Source organism: Lolium rigidum, chromosome 1 (genome assembly GCF_022539505.1).
Source record: "Lolium rigidum isolate FL_2022 chromosome 1, APGP_CSIRO_Lrig_0.1, whole genome shotgun sequence".
NCBI lineage: Eukaryota > Viridiplantae > Streptophyta > Magnoliopsida > Poales > Poaceae > Lolium > Lolium rigidum.
The window spans coordinates 38,778,120-38,787,344 of NC_061508.1; positions in this window are offsets into that span (position 1 = coordinate 38,778,120).

The window sequence follows — 9,225 nt, forward strand, 5'->3', positions numbered from 1 at the left end:
AACACCGTCCGGAATGAAGGTTCTTCCCGTAGGTATGTAGTCTGAATCGGACGAAGTGCCGAGACAGAGATCTGTCATGCCAAAGTAACTAGATAAAGACTCATACATATCCCCAGTGGAATACAGCTCCTCTTCTCCTGTCATCCATGGAGGATTCCTATTCACTTGACCCCTCATCTTCTTCTTCTTCTTTTTCTTTGTTCCAGAACTCTCACCTACGACGTACTGGGATGTTTTGGGTAACCCCATCTCCAAATCTAAAGAATTAGAGTTGGTGTCTTTCTCTTCCTGCCCAAAGCTTTGGATAACATTCTGGTTAACCGCGCCTCCTTCATCCTCTGACTCACAAGTGATGGGTTCTCCTTCATCTCCAAATGGTTCCCCGAAACGCCAACCAGTCGAATTCTCGATTGGTGACTCCGAGCAGTTTAGGTTCCTGGAATCATCTCCCCCATATCCAGACTCATATGATGCTGACACATGTGGATAATGTGGAACAAAGTTGGGTGTGAGTGGATCTTTATGGGATAACTGGTCACTCAAATCTACATAGCTGTCTAGGCTAAAGAAAGGTGTAGTATGTTGTGGTTGTGCCCTCAAATCACGCATCCGAGTTTGGACTTTATCATGGTCCGTGAACTCAGCTAGCATGTGGTCAATCTCACCTCTCATCTTCATGTGTAAAAGGTACATCGTGGTCAATAAAGACTTACAGCTATCCATGTGCTGTGCTGCAGCTTCAGGACTTCGTGTGCTAACACCAAATGATTCGAGTGGGATCCTCATCTTCCTCGGCATGAGGTATATGAGAAAACTCCGAACATAGCAGTTCTATCGACTTGTGCTGCCTTATCTCAAGGATTGCCTTGAATAGGCCCATGTGGTAGGCTGTGGTGATAGTTTTGGCTTCTCCGTATGGCATTATACGACTCATCAGCCAGCTTTGTCGGTAGTTGGACCGATACTCGCACTTGGCTAGGATTTCCTCATCATAGTAGGTATACTTGATAACAGGTATCCGTGGATCGCAATGAAGTTCCTTCGGCATCCCACACAGGAGAGCTGTTATTGGTCCATCATAATCACCAAGCCAACCCTCAACCTTCCTCAAAGTCCTCTTAGGAAAAGTGTTCGCCATTATGGCTGTATACAAAAGCAGAATATTACTAGTGATAATGCATCATAATAGCTATAATAAAGAATTATCGCACTAAAATATATGGTTTTGGTATTCTCAAGTGAATAATCACCATAATTCTAGAGAATCCTTTACTATTTCTACTAGACTCCTACAGGTTTCTTCCCTATACTAGGTTTTCCAACCTAAGGTCGCAACATTTGCTCTGATACCAGCTGCGGTGACCCAGCATACCACTGCATGTTGTAGTATACAAGTCGTTGATATGATCTTTGTGAAGGGACTTCTTCACAAATTGCCATATTCCTCAGAGTGGTACAACAGAAACATTGCAGGTCATAACACTCCATACTTTATTACAAACATTGTCTTAACAAGTTGGTATTCTCACAGGTCCTATGAGAACACCCTAAGATACTACTTAAGTACGATTACAACTTATAACCATATATAAAAGAGAGCTCAACAACTTATTTAGGTAAGTTCTACGTTGCTCGGCTCTATGATGCTAGGGTATGTCACTACTCCTCCACCTCCGTGTCATCTGGTCCGTAGACTATCCCATAGTCTACGCCTTCCACTCCGCCGGTAAGATCAGGTTCTTCGTAGACCAGCTCGTAGCTTCCTTCTGGTGCTCCATCGTTGATGGCCTCCACTTCCGGATCACAGTCTAGCAAGGGTGTCGAAAGAAAGTGAGTACAGAGGTACTCAACAAGTTCTAAAAGAGTAAAAAGGTGTTTGATGCACTAGCTACGACCATTGATCGGAAATCTCAGGTCAATGCATGTTTTGCAATCATTTCTTCAAAAGGTTGCTTTTATTATGAAAACTATGCCCGTCAGTCTTCACAGGTTGACTAGAACTTCGTGGAGTTCCTTTCCTGCCGCGTTCGCACTTCCCTTCCCGGAACAAGGAGTGACAGCCACAATTTGATACACTCTGCAGAGGTGCGTTACTTTTCCCACAAGAGATCTCACCCTTTTTGCCATCCGCAGGGACTTGCCCCCGTTCACACTTCCTTTGGTGTGAGGCCAGGTATAAAGATCCAAGCCCACACCGCCTTCTCCGCGACCGCAAACCCACCCTTTTGTCCAACCGTACACCTCCAGTAGACTTCCCCCGATAATACGGCTTTACTCATGGTGTACTCCGTACAATCCCTCATAGATCGTAGAGCTTATCATCACTAATGGATGGGGATTTAAAAGGATATCCCAACCTATTATGGCAGTGCCTCCAAGCACCCCACCGGCTCTCCGATCCGTTGGCGTGCGGAAGGGAAAAGATACGGCTGGCTTCCCCGAGCCATTATAGATCTCATGGTCAACGCGGTTTGTACGGCGCTAGAATCACTCGGACGGCATTGGTAATTTAATCCTAGGGTGATATAACCCATTGCAATGGAACCTCCACCATATCAACACATACCATGGTTCCATTGCCAGCCACATAGTCATATTCATAGTTGGAAAGTAACATTTCATTTGCGATGCAGGAATGATAAGTATATAGCTTTGCATTAAAGTAGTAGAAAATACTCAAGTTGACATGAGCAAGGGTGAACTTGCCTGTGGACTGCGAGATAGTGCAGTTCAATGCTGTTGATGGAACCTGGACCTCGGGTTCTGTAAGAAGCATCATTGTCCGGTAAGGACAATGTTATAAAATCCAAATAATGCAATCATGGATGTATTATTTTATGTTGAATCCCTTTACCCCGCTGAGTTATAGCAATTTAGGGTTGCTTTTAAGATTTATGCCTTTGACAGTAATTTACAATTGATTTAAAAGTATAAACCATTTTTAATTCACACAAAGTACAACAATTCAAAGTAAAACTATTTACTTGGTGATTCCCTTAATCATTCCAAAAATAATTGAAAATTTATAGAGTTACCTCTATAGTTTTTGGAATAACAAGGAATATAGTATTTTTCTGGGAAAAATACCCTTTTCAATAGAAATGACTTGGAATATTAGAATTTCATTTTGAAATGTTTGAAAATAAGTATTTGAACTTATTTGAGATTTTTCCTTGATTTTAATTACAAGGAAATGATAATTTTAAATTCCAAGTTATTATTTAAATTCTTAAAATTCATAATTTTGAATTTGTTTCATAAATTCCATTTCATATTTTATTCTTGTTAAGATTTATTTTTCATTCATTAATCCAATTTTTAATGGATTTTTAGAGTTGTGTTTGATTTATTAAAATTTGGTAAAGTTCGGCCTTTTATTAAATGTTAAAAGACCAAAATACCCCCTGGACCCATATTGGGCCCAGCCCAATAATCTAAACCCAGGGACGGCCCAATAAGGCTAATCCCCTTTTGGGTTCGGTGGCGCCGAACGGCCCACCTCACTCTCACTCACTCGGCCCTCTCACTCGCTCGACCTAACCCTAATCTCTCTCGCGACGCGCTGGCGATGGCGTCGCCGCCATGGCCGCCGCCGTGCTCCGGCCATCGCCGTGCTTCCCTGACCTCGCCACCTACCTGATCTGGACCGCCGCGAGACGATCTATCGATCCGTCCGCGTGGTTTCTCCGATTGCTTCCTCTCCTGGCGAATCGCCTCCTCTCTGGATCTCGTGGAGAATCGCCTTGCGCGACTGGGTGATCTCCGACGAGCTCTCGCCCTCGCCGTCGACGTGTGCGTCTCCGAGACCGACCTGGCGCGGGTGCTGCTTGCGCACTCGTGCCGTCGTCTCCGTGCCGTGCTGCTGTGGTGGTGTTCGTCGGCGTAACGCCGGCGCCTTCCCTGGCTTTACAGCTGCTATGGCCGCGCGAGCACTGCCTCGCCATGCCATAGCCTCTGCCACCAGGCGCGTGTAAGTTGCCCTGCTCCTTCTCCTTCTCCTACCTGTGCGCCTCTCCAAGCTACCGTGTTTCTTCTTCCTTATGCTCTGTTGCTTTCTGGTGATCCTGTGATCACACATAACTCTGCCATGGTTGCTTAATCCTCCTATGCTTCCCTTTGCTGCAAGCTCATGGCCCAATCACCAGTTTCTGGTACTGGCCAGTGTTGCTTTGCTTGCTGTACATGCTCTGTTTGCTTATCTGTTGCTCCTAGCCTGCTTGAATCTTGCTATGCTTTGTTGTGCTTGCTTATGAGCTTGCTATGCCATGCAGTACTTGCTTATGGGCTTGCTTGTGCTTACTGGCATGTTATACTTGCTTGTCTAGGTGTGCTGTGGTTCATCAGTGACACTTGTGAGTGCCAGTGGTGCTTGGGAAATGCTTATGTGCTTCCTATGCAAGCCAATGATCCATTGGATCATTCCTTGCTTGTTGGCTAACCTCTCTGTGTAACTTGGCTTGCTATAATTGATCCATTTGATCAATTCAATTATCAGTGATGTTGATGCTCAAGCATCACTATGATGTTGCTTACTTGTGCTGTTGCTCATCTTAGCTAGCTAGACTTGCTCTAGTGGATATGGATTAAACTGTGTTGGTTAATAGTATGCTACTGTCAATGCTTAGCATGGATCTGTGATAAATTCATGCTTGTATTACTTAAATTGTGATGAACTGCTTATGCAGTGATGATTAAATTACTTGCTTGTATCTGAAGTTGCTGTTCATGATTCTTTTACAAGCAATTAGAGTCTGAATCCATTTCTGGATAGTGATGCTTTGTATTTGGCTTGGCCTTGGGATGGTTCTAAGTGTGCTGTGACCTCAGTAGCCTTGCTACTGACTGGTTGCTCACATGGTTGGTTGGATCTTGTTGGCTATTCATCTTTGCTTGCATATTTGGGGATCATAATAAATATGAATGCCAATATGCTTGCTTGTGAAGAAATCTAGGGTTTCCTGATGGTTGCATGCTTAGGATTTTCTCGTGTTGTCTTGGTTAGCTGCTAAACCTTGCAATACATCTGCTGGTGCTATCTGTGCATGAGATCTTGCTAGTGTGTGCATCTGTGCATGATTTCTAGCTTCTGTGCACAAGATCTGTATCTGGATGATTTCTATCTTAGTAGCTTCTAGACTGATGATGTCTACGGGAGCTTCTATTCTTGTAGACAGTGTTGGGCCTCCAAGAGCAGAGGTTTGTAGAACAGCAGCAAGTTTCCCTTAAGTGGATCACCCAAGGTTTATCGAACTCAGGGAGGAAGAGGTCAAAGATATCCCTCTCATGCAACCCCGCAACCACAAAGCAAGAAGTCTCTTGTGTCCCCAACACACCTAATAGGTGCACTAGTTCGGCGAAGAGATAGTGAAATACAGGTGGTATGAATAAGTAGTAGCAACGGCACCGGAAGTGCTTTGCCCGGGACGAGTAAACAAGCAGTAGTAACGCAGCAGTAGTAACGCAGTAGTAGTAACGCGAGTAAAACAAGTAAACAAGCAAGCGATAGCGATATTTAGGAACAAGGCCTAGGGAATAGACTTTCGCTAGTGGACACTCTCAACATTGATCACATAACAGAATAGATAAATGCATACTCTACACTTTTGTTGGATGATGAACACATTGCGTAGGATTACACGAACCCTCAATGCCGGAGTTAACAATCTCCACAATAATGCTCATATTTTAGTAACCTTTAGTGTAAGATAGATCAACAGACTAAACCAAGTACTAGCATAGCATGCACACTGTCACCTTCATGCATATGTAGGAGGAATAGATCACATCAATATTATCATAGCAATAGTTAACTTCGCAATCTACAAGAGATCATGATCATAGCATAAACCAAGTACTAACACGGTGCACACACTCGTCACCTTTGCACACGTGCGGGAGGAATAAAACTACTTTAATAACACATCACTAGAGTAGCACATAGATAAATTGTGATACAAAACATATTGCAATCTTAAAGAGATATAAATAAGCACCTCACTATGCCATTCAACGGTGAATAAGTATTACGTGAAATCTAGCCTAAGAGACCCACACGGTGCACACACCTTGTCACCTTTACACACGTGGGACAAGGAGTCTCCGGAGATCACATAAGTAAAACTCACTTGACTAGCATAATGACATCTAGATTACAAGCATCATCATATGAATCTCAATCATGTAAGGCAGCTCATGAGATTATTGTATTGAAGCACATAGGAGAGAGATGAACCACATAGCTACCGGTACAGCCCCGAGCCTCGATGGAGAACTACTCCCTCCTCATGGGAGCAGCAGCGGTGATGAAGATGGCGGTGGAGATGGCAGCGGTGTCGATGGAGAAGCCTTCCGGGGGCACTTCCCCGCTCCGGCAGGGTGCCGGAACAGAGACTCCTGTCCCCCAGATCTTGGCTTCGTGATGGCGGCGGCTCTGGAAGGTTTCTGTGGTTTTCGTCGAACGCCCCGAGGTTTTTAGGTCAGGGGCTTTATATAGGCGGAGAGGCGGCGCAGGAGGGCTTCTGGGGGGCCCACACCCTAGGGGGCGCGCCCCCCCTTGGCCGCGCCGGGGTGTGGTGTGGTGGCCCCGCCCCCTTCTCTCGGCGGTTCTCGTGTGTTCCGGATGCTTCCGGGTAAAATAGGAACACGGGCGTTGATTTCGTCCGATTCCGAGAATATTTCGTTACTAGGATTTCTGAAACCAAAAACAGCAGAAAACGAGAACCGGCACTTCGGCATCTTGTTAATAGGTTAGTTCCAGAAAATGCACGAATATGACATAAAGTGTGCATATAACATGTAGATAACATCAATAATGTGGCATGGAACACAAGAAATTATCGATACGTTGGAGACGTATCCGCATCCCCAAGCTTAGTTCTGCTCGTGCCGAGCAGGTAAAACGATAACAAAGATAATTTCTGGAGTGACATGCCATCATAAACTTGATCATACTATTTGTAAAGCATATGTAGTGAATGCAGCGATCAAAACAATGTATATGACATGGGTAAACAACTGAATCATAAAGCAAAGACTTTTCATGAATAGCACTTCAAGACAAGCATCAATAAGTCTTGCATAAGAGTTAACTCATAAAGTAATAATTCAAAGTAAAGGTATTGAAGCAACACAAAGGAAGATGAAGTTTCAGCGGTTGCTTTCAACTTATAACATGTATATCTCATGGATAATTGTCAATGCAAAGCAATATAACAAATGCAATATGCAAATATGTAAGAATCAATGCACGAGTTCACACAAGTGTTTGCTTCTTGAGATGGAGAGAAATAGGTGAACTGACTCAACAATGAAAGTAAAAGAATGGTCCTCCATAGAGGAAAAGCATCGATTGCTATATTTGTGCTAGAGCTTTGATTTTGAAAACATGAAACAATTTTGTCAACGGTAGTAATAAAGCATATGCATCATGTAAATTATATCTTATAAGTTGCAAGCCTCATGCATAGTGTACCAATAGTGCCCGCACCTTGTCCTAATTAGCTTGGACTACCTGGATTATCACCGCAATACATATGCTTTAACCAAGTTTCACAAAGGGGTACCTCTATGCCGCTCGTACAAAGGTCTAAGGAGAAAGCTCGCATTTGGATTTCTCGCTTTTGATTATTCTCAACTTAGACATCCATACCGGGACAACATAGACAACAGATAATGGACTCCTCTTTTAATGCTTTAAGCATTTGACAACAATTAATTCTTTTCTCATTAGAGACTTGAGGATATTTGTCCAAAACTGAAACTTCCACCATGAATTATGGCTTTAGTTAGCGGCCCAATGTTCTTCTCTCACAATATGCATGCTCAAACCATTCAACTCAGTGTAGATCGCCCTTACTTCCGACACGACGAACATGCATAGCAACTCACATGAAATTCAACAATGAGTTGATGGCGTTCCCCGAGTAAACATGGTTATCGCACAACAAGCAACTTAATAAGAGATAAAGTGCATAATTACATATTCAATACCACAATAGTTTTTAAGCTATTTGTCCCATGAGCTATATATTGCAAAGGTGAATGATGGAATTTTAAAGGTAGCACTCAAGCAATTTACTTTGGAATGGCGGGAAAATACCATGTAGTATAGGTAGATATGGTGGACACAAATGGCATAGTGGTTGGCTCAAGTATTTTGGATGCATGAGAAGTATTCCCTCTCGATACAAGGTTTAGGCTAGCAAGACTTATTTGAAACAAACACAAGGATGAACTGGTGCAGCAAAACTCACATAAAAGACATATTGAAAACATTATAAGACTCTACACCGTCTTCCTTGTTGTTCAAAACTCAATACTAGAAATTATCTAGACCTTAGAGAAACCAAATATGCAAACCAAATTTTAGCATGCTCTATGTATTTCTTCATTAATGGGTGCAAAGCATATGATGCAAGAGCTTAAACATGAGCACAACAATTGCCAAGTATCACATTACCCAAGACATTTATAGCAATTACTACATGTATCATTTTCCAATTCCAACCATATAACAATTTAACGAAGGAGAAACTTCGCCATGAATACTATGAGTAGAAACCAAGGACATACTTGTCCATATGCTACAGCGGAGCGTGTATCTCTCCCATAAAGTGAATGCTAGGATCCATTTTATTCAAACAAAACAAAAACAAAAACAAACCGACGCTCCAAGAAAAAGCACATAAGATGTGATGGAATAAAAATATAGTTTCGAGGGAGGAACCTGATAATGTTGTCGATGAAGAAGGGGATGCCTTGGGCATCCCCAAGCTTAGACGCTTGAGTCTTCTTGATATATGCAGGGGTGAACCACCGGGGCATCCCCAAGCTTAGAGCTTTCACTCTCCTTGATCGTAGTATATCATCCTCCTCTCTTGACCCTTGAAAACTTCCTCCACACCAAACTCGAAACAACTCATTAGAGGGTTAGTGGACAATAAAAATTAACATGTTCAGAGGTGACACTATCATTCTTAACACTTCTGGACATTGCATAAAGCTACTGGACATTAATGGATCAAAGAAATTCATCCAACATAGCAAAAGAGGCAATGCGAAATAAAAGGCAGAATCTATCAAAACAGAACAGTCCGTAAAGATGGATTTTATTAGGCCACCAGACTTGCTCAAATGAAAATGCTCAAATTGAATGAAAGTTGCGTACATATCTGAGGATCAAGGTGCTGTCACAGTATGATCGTTCTTTAACAATATATACAACCA